The 13,086-nt window shown below is 37.6% G+C and overlaps 1 protein-coding gene across 2 annotated transcripts in view; it reads right to left on the bottom strand.

The window, feature by feature from the left end:
- Positions 1–13,086, bottom strand: part of LOC136267019 (receptor-type tyrosine-protein phosphatase S-like) — a 66,171-nt gene that overhangs the window by 21,014 nt on the left and 32,071 nt on the right. The window lies entirely within an intron of this gene.

Genomic DNA, 13,086 nt, shown 5'->3' with positions numbered 1-13,086 from the left:
CATCAGTCCAGTGTTTGGTACAGTTTTCTCCAGGCGGACCATGAGCTGTTGCAGTCTTTCTTTGTGTAATAAACGATCTTCGGTGCGACATGGATCAAATGCACTGCGACCTGTAGACTTGCTCACTTCTGGAACATCACCGTGACTTGGTTTAACAAAAGTCATATCACTTGCACAAGCCGGATTCACTGCTTTCTTGGGGGGTTGGTTCCATTTCATAGGGACAGAAGTTTTAGAAAGCTCCACTGGTAATTCAACATCTTTGGCATGGTAGTCAATGAAAAACAATAGTGCTGCAATATGGTTACAAGCTTGTCCCAGTCTGTATAATAAAATATAATTACAATCATAATGAATATAGATAATTAATACTGATTGATAATTTTAACAAATCACATAATGGAATCAATTATGTTGATACAATTAATGATTGTTGTTATCTCACAATGTTAGCTAATGACTTACCCAGAAACACAAGCACATTGTCCAGCATAAACATCTCTATTATCTCCATTGAGTGACACAAACACTTCATAAGGTGTATCAGTGGTGAAAGAGTGATAAACAAAGGTACGGAAATACAACACTCTCAAGTTTAACTGGTTTTCACTTGAACACCGGTACACCCAGACATTCTTGACATAGCCATCAAAGAAGTACTTGTATGCTTTCAGAGACTTGTGAGCTCTCAATGCTTGCATGTCAAAAGTTTTATCCCGTCCATACACGAGATAAATTACTATATTGATCAATGTGAACTCAGCAAGGATGCCACTCAACTTCTTGCTCCACTGCGTAACGTTTGAAAACGACGGCAAACTCTTGAGAAAAGATTTTACTTCTTTGGTCAAGTACGAAATAGCTATCATATCTTCACCATTCTCTTCGCCGGATGAATCATAAACCGCCCCTATCTGTGCCATTCCAACTATCCTGTCTACGATGTCCTTGGAGCCGGTAAGGCGAACGAACAAGCTACTCGCAATCTTCCGCAGTTCATCGATCTTCACAACTAAATCGTCCCTTAGTACAGCTATATCGCTGTCTGATAGTTCATTTCCTTTCAGTAAACGAGACTGAATAGATTGATCCAGTTGATCTGCCATGCATCAGTTAGTTTACTTCAAATTGTCATTAAAGTATAAACATACAGCTACAGCTTCGTTACAACGGAAGTTACCTATTACCTACCACGAAATGGAAAATTCACTTGAGCGGCTTCTCCGTGTTACGTGAAAATGGTCTATAGCAATAATACAATCATACTGTAGTATAACACACTTGTTTATTTAGTGGTTAAAGTGCAGTTGACTACTATTATGTTGATTATCCAGTTAACTGAATTAAATGACATTTCCTACTGCATCTAGCATGTAAGCAATGTGCCCTTATATTCATGAAAATTGTGTTTTGGTTCTACCTGTAAAAATACTCATGGTGTGGCGTGCTGGTTTTCTTGGCCGCATAACACACTACGGTGTGTCTCGATATTGAGTTAAAAATTGCCAAAACCTAACTTTTGGTCTGCCAGCCTACCTGCTTGTCTGACCATAAGACTAGAGCTAAAGCAAACAAAAAAAAAGCATATAGCCACCATTTTGCAGCACAATAACAAACTCGATAGTGGCATGTGACTTTTCTGGTTCTGACCAGTGTCTGTGCATGCCTTCTGTATTTGGTCTTTCCTTTTATGTATGTTCAATTACATGGTTGCCTTCTTCTCCATGCATGTGAAGACATTTAATTTTCCATGTTGACATGCATTTGCCTTAGAGGAGCACCACAAAACTAATTAAAGCACTTACACTACTGTAAGAGGGAGTAGCTACCTGTACTGCATTTATAAGCTGTTGTATGGTAACCTACCCTTAAACGATCAAAACACACTGCCATGCCCTTAACAATCAAAGCATGGAGATTACCTGCCTCTTGATCTAGCTGAAATTGGTTGCAGTTTTGCTATAGAAAACTAGACATGACAACCACACCTCTTAATCTACTGCATAATTCACCCATGATAAGCAGCAAGATTGAAATACTCTAATAACCTCACATGAATATCATAGTTATGCTATAATGAAAAGCAATAACTAATGTAATTTTAAAATGTGACCATCTCAGCAAAAACCCAACTTGTTTGCACAATTAATTTTGTTTTATTCACTCAGCATTATTAGCAGTGTCCAAGGAATGGATCACCAAAGTTTCAGCCTTCTGTGGTGCGTAGTTTTGAAATTATAGCACTAGCCAGTAGGAAGAGTAAGATAATCGATTTGTACAGTGACTATACTAAAAATAAACTACAGGCACTTACATTTGCAGTCATAACGTCCGTTTGGTTTAGCCTACAGCATTGCAATTTGGCTTAAACTGTTCACCATGGATCAGTACATCAGCCAAGGTATGGTGTTAGCCCTGTAGACACTTGCGCATATGGATATGAAAGCGGTTTGGTAGAAGAAACGATGACGATTTTGTTAATGTTTACCGCATCGCAAACAAACGCACGTGACATGCATACCACTAAAGCTACAGAAACGAAACCAAGATTTTCGATCGCTCCATGAGCAGGCGAATAAGATGGTATATAGTTTTAATCAATTTAAGTCTTCCTTCTTCAAATACTGGCCTGATAAAAACTTGCATATTATTCTTTGTAGCATGCGTAATTTCTATGAATTATTTCTAAATTTCGTTTTTCTCAATACGCATGCTTGTGTGAACAAGTCAGGTTTTTGCTGAGACGGTCACAAATGTTATTGATTTAAAGGTTCCAGCAATAAAAAGTAGTAAAACAAGATACAGTGCTCCCTCTACTATCGGGCCCTGAGAGTGTTTAGATAATCAAAAAGTTCGGATAATAGATTCCTGGTCAATCACTCTAATAGAACACACACTTTAGACAAAATACTCTATTCGGATATTAAGGGACCACTGTATGTGGATTATGGTAGCTATTACAACATAGATACATGGGAAATTCCTAATTCAGCATTCAACAGATGGTGGTAACACGCTAATGTATGGATTTTCACACACAGCTATGTTGTATTAACCATATTCCTTGTTTCACTATTTTGATCACTGGAACCCTCCTACTTTATTTTACTCTGCTTGAAAGATTGTGGTCATTTCCAGTGGTAACATATGCATAATACACTTTAACATATATTTAAAACTTTGCCATCATTAAAATTTCAACAATAAATTTCCTTAAACAGGTTTTATAAAGAGGGCTTATTTTCTGTAGGTTTGCATCTGACAATTCCCATTTGACAATTCCATACAAGTCTTCAAATTAATTGACCATTCCGTTATGCAAGATTGGCTCCACTAATAACACATATTCTACTATGCATTACATTTAAATCATGCACAACATAAAATATTGTGCTAGTTATTACAGCTACATGGGTATATGAATATATGACAAATAGGTCTGAAGTGGCTTTGGAATTAATAAAATGCAGCTAACCAAGTAATATTTTGATGTCTATGATTCCATCTTTATTACTTCTTGTGCACCGATACTCTCCTTCAAATGATTCTTCAAAAAAAGAAAATATCAAATCTTTATCTGAACGTTCACCACCATTCTTAGTACATATTGGAACACCACTACCACAGGAAGTTGATATTTTAGTTCCACTAGAATTGAACCAAGATGGTCTCCTACTATTAGTACATCTTCTACATCTCACAGTAAATGAAGAATTAAAGGGTTTATATAGTGTTGTAGTTACTAGTTGATCATCCACTGACAACTCAATGTCACGTCCACTAGAACATCGTTGTGCATTAGTAATACCAGAAATGACCACCACTACAAAAAGAATTTGCCAAATACATAACAATCAGATCTTATAACGTACACCACCATACTAGAATGACTACATGAATACAACACATTATAGTGTACTATACACTTTACACAAATGTCGTATTATTACCTGTTCTTGTAGTTCTACATTACCTAGCTACCAGCCTATATAGGTAGGTTCAATCACTGGTGTTTTTACAATCAACCATATTAGTACATTACAATCACTGCCCATTTGATGAGATCCTTACTCCCCTCGGTAACATTTTTTAAAGTTAAGAAGCTAAATAGGATTGAAGAATATCTGCATCAAAGGAAATAGTTGAAAACTGATATCAAGACACATGGTAGTGTGTCGTGCAGCCAAGAAAGCTGGCAACCACACCATGAATATATTAACAGGAAGAAAGAAAACAGCTTTTTCATGTGTGCATAGCTCCATGGCCCCTTCTCCAAAGCACACCATTTTTGCATTATAGCTCTCCCCCAGGTAGGGTACACCACACAGCAAATTTGATTAAATTTGCAACAGCCATTTGCGAGATGTGGGCATTCAAAATTTCATTTTAATTTCTTCGTTTTTTCTTCTTACGCCATATGGGGGCTACAGGGGCTTCGATATCTTTTCTCACACTTGGCAAAAAATTGCTACAAAATGCAAATATGTAACTCGATTGCCTCGATCTTTGGCACGAATGAAGAGCGTGTAACGGTGGATTCACGTACCAAGTTTGTTGTGAATCTCAAGAATATTTAAGGAGTTATGAGCATTTATTCACGTAAAAAAGATCAAATTTCTGTCACAGCTACAGGGTAACCAAGTATAGAAATAACTTGAAAATTGGTGTGTAGAAAGGCTGATCATCGTAGCAGTGTCTTTTGATAGTTTGAATAGCAATAGAGTTACAGCGACAAAGTTATATAGCAAAAACCAAGCAAGTGTAAAATCACAGGATCGAGACACTCTAATAGAGCAGTCACCGCCTGGTAAAAAAGGTGTACAAAAATGTCGAAAGCAAACTTACCAGAGTTCAAACCAGGGACTTCCATACCTAACACCTGCATCCTTAACCACTGAACCACTGCTATCTTGGCTGATCACCTCACTTAATTTCTGCTTTATAAATGAAATTTCTAGTTGAAATCTGCTTATAATCAAACGTTTGTAATTTCATAGATCTACCAATAGAAGTACTAGATTGTTCTAGAACATTCTATGTATGTTCTATTAGAAGTCCTCAAAAAATGTGCACTCTATTAGAGTAGTACAATAATATTATCAAATATTGAATTACATCATGCAATGAAATACATTTATAAGTTTTATAAGTCTGTTTTCAATAATCATCATTGTATCTACATAGAAAAGAAGAAATGTAAGTAAAAACAAACCTCAAAGTCAGCCATAGGCTGGTTTTGGGGCCTTATAAAGTACAAAAAGAAGTGAAATCCACACAAAAACAGCCAAGCTGTGAAAAAATGGTGCAGCCTTAAAAAGCCTGGGTGAAAAAAGTTGTGAATCAAAGGTGGAAAAATGGCTGCTAAGAAATGGCTGCAATGATGTTAATGCTAAAAAATCTTATTAATGGCTGTGTGGCATTGTTAAAATTTACATCATTGCAGTCATTTCTTGGCCGCCACCTTTGACTTTACAACTTTTTTCACCCAGGCTTTTTAAGGCCGCACCATTTTTTTCACAGCTTGGCTGCTTTTGTGTGGATTAGACTATCTATGGTATAGCTCATTTACAGGTCTACTAAATCACTTACAGCCTGTTTACACTACAGGTCGCTCTGGACGAGATCACTTCAGTTTGATCTAGATTGATTTTTTAGCCCCATTTATACTACAAAGGCCAAGCCCACTCCAATCACCAAAAAAACTTAAACCCACAATCATAATTTTCATCAAAGTAGAGATTGTCGATGGAGTTAAAAAATTTGTGTGCTCTGTTATCGTAAGGTTAGTAGGCATGATAAAGTTTTCAGCATTGGTGACAACCTCTTAACTCTGTGGAGTTGGTTAACTATTCATTCGCACGTGTACCTGTTTGTTTCAGAGTCCTTTTGTTGTTCTTGAAGCTGTCCTTCTGTATCATCCCCTAAATACTTCACTGTTGTTTCATTTTGCCATTACAGTCGCCAATTTAGTTGTAGTTCTCCGTATCCTTATTCCACTTATTAGAGTCAAATCGAACTGCAGGTTTGCAACTGTTTATACTGAGCTGAGTAAGTAGAGCAAACTAGATCGAACCAGACCCATATCCCTAGCAGGTCCATTTCAGAGCAGTTTGACACAGTTTGGTTCGATATGGTATGCATTTACACTTACTTGGAAACCGCACTGATTTGAGATAGTTTGAACTAGATGGCTAGTGTAAACGGGCTGTTAGTCACCTGACATGTTCACTTAGTCACCCACCCTCAAGCAATTTTGTACATGATAAATAATTATAACACAAAAGGCACACTGCAGTACTTCATAATACTATAATACTCTTCTTCTCCATGTTCTGCAAATAATTCTGGACAAATAGTAGACTAAACGGCATATCTACTGTAGCTCTAGCCATTATACTGGTCACCGGTTGAATAATTATTTCTGTTGGGCACTGTAAGGACTTCAGGAAGAACCGTTCCGCAATTCTGCATTGCTCTTTCACTCCACACTCATGCTCTGACTATAAAGATATGTACTTAAACCAGTCTAAATAAGTTACACACTACGACAACAATCACAGTTATACCATTATACATATGTAACTAGGCTTGAGAAAACTATGCCTATTCTTCCATGACTCATAACTTTTACTGCGTTGGCTATGCTATGGTCATGTAATTTTCAGCCCTAAATTGACTTTGTAATTAATACAAATATTCCATTCAGGTTGTAATGGGGATGTAGTTTAGTACCCACATCCTCAATCTGGTCACATATTATACTGGGGACCAAACAACACAAAACACGTAGAAACACAACAACACATATGTATACAGCACAATATTATAACTTCAAGCCTTCACAGTATATCTGTAGGTTATAAAGAGAGCATTCAGAGACATTCATTAAAATTAATTTTGGAGTCATAATAAAGAACTTGTTTCAGAACTTTGCAATGATCATATGCTGTTGAAAAGTGTTACTTGCCTACCAAATGTTATGTATGACAAGAGTATAGAACTTCCATGTAGGCCAGTTTTATTAATAATTCAAAATCATAGCGACAACACATACAATATTATGAAGCACAATGCTATATACGTGACCAGATCTGCGAAAACTATATAGACACAATAGCACAAGCCTAAATTTCCAGTATAAAGCACTGAAATCAATTGGTGAAATATTTGCATATATTGAAAAAAATTCGTAAATTTTTTGAATGCCTCTTTCTTAGTGAAGGAAGGCACTAACAATACAAACCTGGATATCATCTTATTCGCCTACTCAAGAAGAGTTAGAAAATCTTCATTTCGTTGCAGTAGACCCAACACTACTGGAGCTTTCTCCATGAAAATCCTATGAAAAAAGTGTTCACCGTGTGAAAAGTAAAATTTTCATCGGGTGGCACCAATGAAATTTTATTTTCATAGCATTTTCATAGGAAAATTTAATGAAAAACCAATGAAACATTACCAATGAAAATTTCATGAAAAGCAGTTTCACAGAGTTTTCAGTGGTAATTTTTCATTGGGTTTTCATTAAATTTTCCTATGAAAATGCTATGAAAATAAAATTTCATTGGTGCCACCCAATTAAAACTTCACTTTTCACAGGGTGAACATTTTTGTCATTGGGTTTTCATGGACAAAATCTCTAGTAGTGCAAGGATACACAATTTATGATCGTTTGTTTATGTAACGTCAAAGCGATCATACGCGATCAATTTTCTTCACGGATTTCACCTTTGTATCCAGTGAAGAAAGGCGATAAAAGGACAAACTTACCCAGTACATGATTCTCCTATCCATGGCAAACACGATGTGAAAAGTTCAGCCCAGTATGTCCATGCTTCCATAAGTTACAACCGTTATAGTAAGCTCCTGTAATTTATTTTCCCAATACTTGTTGTACAAATCGATTTTCTGTTATTGCTGATTTGTAGGGCTGTGACTCAGAAAGTTATTGGCATATGAGGCTGAAACTTTGCTAGAGAATACACTTGGCTAAGTAGATTATAAATATTTGTGAACGGATCTGCAAAAACCCAACATAATGGCGCAAGCCTAAATTTTCAGTATAAGCCACTGATTTGCAATAGGTAAAATATTTGCATAATCGAAAAAAATTCGAAGATTTTTAAACGTTTTGTTCTTTGTGAAGGTAGGGTGCTATGATACAAACCTGGATATCATCTTATTCGCCTACTCAACAGGAGTTCAAACATCTTTGTTTTGTTGCAGTAGACTAAAGGATACATAAGTTATGGACATTTGTTTACGTCACATCGAAACGATTGTACATGATCGATTTTTCTTCACTGATTTCGTCTCTGTATGCAATGAAGAATGGTAATAGAAGAAACAATTTACTCAGTGATGGACTCCCCTATGCATGGCGAACACAATGATGCAAGTTGCAACTCTGTACTGCACTGTATTTGTAAGTTACAGCCGTTTTTGTAAGCGTATATAATTTATTTCCCCAACACTTGCTGTATACAAAGTTCCAGTGATTAAGCCATGGTTCCGATAAAAAGTTACTTCAACTTTGCACATTTTCAGCTGTTACTGGTCAGGGAATCACCTTTTGACACCAAACTTAGTACACAGGAAGACAATGTCAAGTGTAATACCTCTGCCAAAAATCATGCTTCATGAATGCTCGGACAAGAATGGGGAATAAACATTCTGTTAATTGATTGCTTACCCTAAATTACATAAATGGGGAAAAATACGTGAATGGTTCATAACACTGCTACGTGGAGTAAAGTGCTTTCCCATGGATGGGTAGGGATCAAAGAATATGCAGTCATAGCATTCAATTTTTATTTATTTATTTATTTATTTTTGAAGGAAAGACTGCATCAGTATAAAAACTACTGTTTTTCAGCAGTTACTGTTTAAATTGTCCAAGACACATCAAGACTTGCTGCAGCATAAAGTGAGGCATTAAGTGAGTTCCAGATAAACTATATTCTTGCCATGTATTGTCCTGTAGTGACTCTTGGTATGAAAAGGCGATGACTGATTCTTTCAACATGAACGGTAACAGTTGTAGTATAATTAAGCATTTCTCTTAAATAAGCTGAAGAGTTTTATAAACCATGATGGCAGTATGGAATCTTCCAAGGTGAACACACAACATAACAGTAGTTAGGGTCCACAATCCGAAAAATCAACTTTTTACAAATTGATCCCCCTACCATTGTGGGATGTTCATTGTAGTACTTCATTGCTAGATCCACCATGAAACCCATGACATGATTGTTTTCATCACAGAAATATTGATTTTAGTATTTCGTGAAATGCAAAAAATATTTTTAAAATTTCGTACTCCACACAAAGAACAGGATAAAACTTACTGCTTAGCTAGATATTATCTAGAGTTAATGTAGTCAAAAAGTACACACAGTAATAAACAAATGATTCACTGGGTTCCCGGCACAGGGTTGCTTTCTCTCAAAAAGCAGAAAATGAAACACAAATTTTCGAATTCAAACTGCCCTACCAGCCAAGACAAGATAAGCCAATTCTTCCTCATAGTGATGTGATAAGGTTGGATGCATAGTCTGTCTATGCTGTTAATCTGGAAAGGATCTGAGAATTCTCACCATCTGGGCGAAGAACATCAAAATTTTCATGTGTCATTTCAAGGGATTCTCTCAATTGTACCAAAGTGCTTTCCGGTACTTCTGATGCCACACTGGTCACTTAATTTTGTTTAGAATGATGATAAATGATGGTTCAAAATGTTTGGTAGCAGTAGCAGTTGGTGTTTCTGTGATTTCATATGATGCAGTATACCAGCAGCTCACCAGGAGCTCCTCCCGGCTCGAATCAAAAATGAAAGATTCTGTGCTTTTTTCGGTTTGTTTTGGGATGTTTTGCAGCATAATGGTGATGTAGGGTGATCTAGTGAAGATTTGAAGTGTGAAGTGTGAGAGGTAAAATCAAATTTGGACGATTTTGCTGCCTCCCTTGATGCATGGCTTAGAGCGAGGCTTGGAAGCTGTGGATGAAATAACAATGGACAACCACTGCTACCAAACGTTCAGTGACATCTTTTGCCATAGTTTTAGTCAATAATTGATGATTGTTGTGGCTGCATAAGTGCTGGAAATGGCTAGAAAGCACGACACAATTCTTTGATGCTGCAGAAAAATTTGATGCTCGTCATCCAGATGGTGAGTAGTCTCAGATCTTTTCCAAACTAACAGCATAGACAGACTATGCACACAACTGTATCGAAACACTATGAGGAAGAGTTGGCTTCTCTTTCCCTGGGTGCTAGGGCAGTTTGAATTCAAAACTTTGTATTTCTTTGTCTGTTTTTCAAAGAAAGCAACCCTGTACCGGGAACCCAACAAATCAATCACTTATTTCTATGTGTACTTTTCAACTACAACAACTCTGGATATGATCTGGCTAAGTAGCAAGTCTCATCCAGTCTTTTTTGTGGAGCACAAAATTTTATAAATAAATTTTACATCTTGCGAGATACTGAAAACAATATTTCTGTGAAGACAACAATCATGCCTCCAGTTTGATGGTGGATCTAGCAATGGGATACTACAATGAACATCCCACAATGGTAGGGGGATTGATTTTTAGAAGTTGATTTTTCGGATTACGGACCCTACAGTAGTCTATAGGAAGTAGTCTCGCATAGCCAGACCGCTTTTTTCCGCGTATTGGGTGGGGAAAAAAGGGTCTGGTGCAACTCCAACAGCCATTTACTTCTGAGCCGTCCCCAGACACTGGGGATACTAATTGAATAACATTGGCCGCAAAGGAGGCGCCAATGACGTCAGTAAGTAAACTCGAGATCTGTTTATCCTCTTAATTTGTTCCGATGTCTCTTTTATAGCGTCTTGAAAGTTTTTCCTCATCGTGTAACAAGACTCACAACCGGAGCAGGAGTGTAGGAATACTTCATTGTTTTACTGACATCATGGCACCTCCTTTGTGACCAATGTTAGGGTCCGCAATCCGAAAAATCAACTTCTACAAATCAACCCCCCTACCATTGTGGGATGTTCATTGTAGTATCCCATTGCTTGATCCACCACGAAACCGGAGGCACGATTGTTGTCTTCACAGAAATATCATTTTCAGTATCTCACAAGATGTAAGATTTATTTTTAAAATTTCGTGCTCCACACAAAGGACTGGATGAAACTTGCTACTTAGCCAAATCGTATCCAGAGTTGTTGTAGTTGAAAACTACGCACAGAAATAAGTAAATGGTTTGTTGGGTGCCCGGCACAGGGTTGCTTTCTTTGAAAAAACAGACAAAGAAATACGAAGTTTCAAATTCAAACTGCCCTACCACCCAGGGCAAGAGAAGCCAACTCTTCCTCATAGTGTTTCGATACAGTTGGGTGCATAGTCTGTCTATGCTGTTAGTTTGGAAAAGATCTGAGACTTCTCACCATCTGGGTGACGAGCGTCAAAATTTTTTGCAGCATCAAAGAATTGTGTTGTGAATTCTACCCATTTCCAGCGCTTCTGCAGCCACAACAATCATCAATTATAGACTAAAACTATGGAAAAAGATGTCCCTGAATGTTTGATAATAGCGGTTGTCAATTATTATTTCATCCACAGCTTCCACGCCTCGCTCTAAGCTATGCATCAAGGGAGGCAGCAAAATCGTCCAAATTTGACTTCACCTCTAACGTTCCACAGCAGCTTCAAATCTTCACTAGATCACCCTACATCACCATTATGCTGCAAAACATCCCAAAACAAACTGAAAAATGCACAAAATCTTTCATTTTTGATTCGAGCTGGGTGGAGCTCCTGGTGAGCTGCTGGTATACTGCATCATATGAAATTACAGAAACACCAACTACTACTACTACCAAACGTTTTGAACCATCATTTATCATCATTCTAAACAAAATTAAGTGACCAGTGTGGCATCAGAAGTACCGGAAAGCACTTTGGTACCATTGAGAGAATCCCTTGAAATGATGCACGAAAATTTTGACGTTCTTCACCCAGATGGTGAGAAGTCTCAGATCCTTTCCAAACTAACAGCATAGACAGACTATGCATCCAACCTTATCACATCACTATGAGGAAGAATTGGTTTTTCTTGTCTTGGCTGGTAGGGCAGTTTGAATTCAAAAATTCGTGTTTCGTTTTCTGCTTTTTGAGAGAAAGCAACCCTGTGCCGGGAACCCAGTGAATCATTTGCTTATTACTGTGTGTACTTTTTAACTACATTAACTCTAGATAATATCTAGCTAAGCAGCAAGTTCTATCCTGTTCTTTGTGTGGAGCCAGAAATTTTAAAAGTAATTTTTGCATCTCACGAAATACTATAATCGATAGTTCTGTGAAGTCAACAACCGTGCCTCCGGTTTCATGGTGGATATAGCAATGGGATACTACAATGAACATCCCACAATGGTAGGGGGATCGATTTGTGAAAGTTGATTATTCGGATTGCGGACCCTACCAATGTTATTCAATTAGCGTCCCCAGTGTCTGGGGACGGCTCAGAAGTAAACAGCTGTTGGAGTTGCACCAGACCCTTTTCCCCCCACCCAATACACGGAAAAAAGCAGTCTGGCCACGTGAGACTATATAGGAAGGACTACTGATAAAAGTACAATACAACTTGTGGCTCAATAATTCATCACATTAAGGACGCAAACTGTGATAGACAATGCAATCTAGACTGCACTCTCTGATAAACATATTGAGTAGTTCTACCAAGTATTAAGGTTCGCATATGTATCCCACTAAGCCAGATATTTAAGAGATGGTACCCGACTGAGAAGGCTGCCCGCCATTAAGAATAAATTACTATCCCGCAATTTCCGATCGATTGGTGGGACTAGAGGGTGGGGCCAGACTAGTCTCGCGTGGCCAGACCCTTTCCGCACAGCCGCTTATCAATTGGAAATTATAAGCGGCGCGCTATAAGGGTCTGGAATAGTTCATGAACATGAAATTTTTCGACACGTTATTGGTGACAATTGATTGATTGGGTAACACCTAAGATACAAAGGTACAAAATGCAATGTGTGTTCCCTTGAATCTTTAGTCTGTTTTGATCGGCAAATCCGCTTAAAACCTTTTGCCTACTTTCCT

The sequence above is a fragment of the Dysidea avara genome, chromosome 9 (assembly GCF_963678975.1).
Source record: "Dysidea avara chromosome 9, odDysAvar1.4, whole genome shotgun sequence".
NCBI lineage: Eukaryota > Metazoa > Porifera > Demospongiae > Dictyoceratida > Dysideidae > Dysidea > Dysidea avara.
This window is presented reverse-complemented; position numbering and strand designations above follow the sequence as displayed.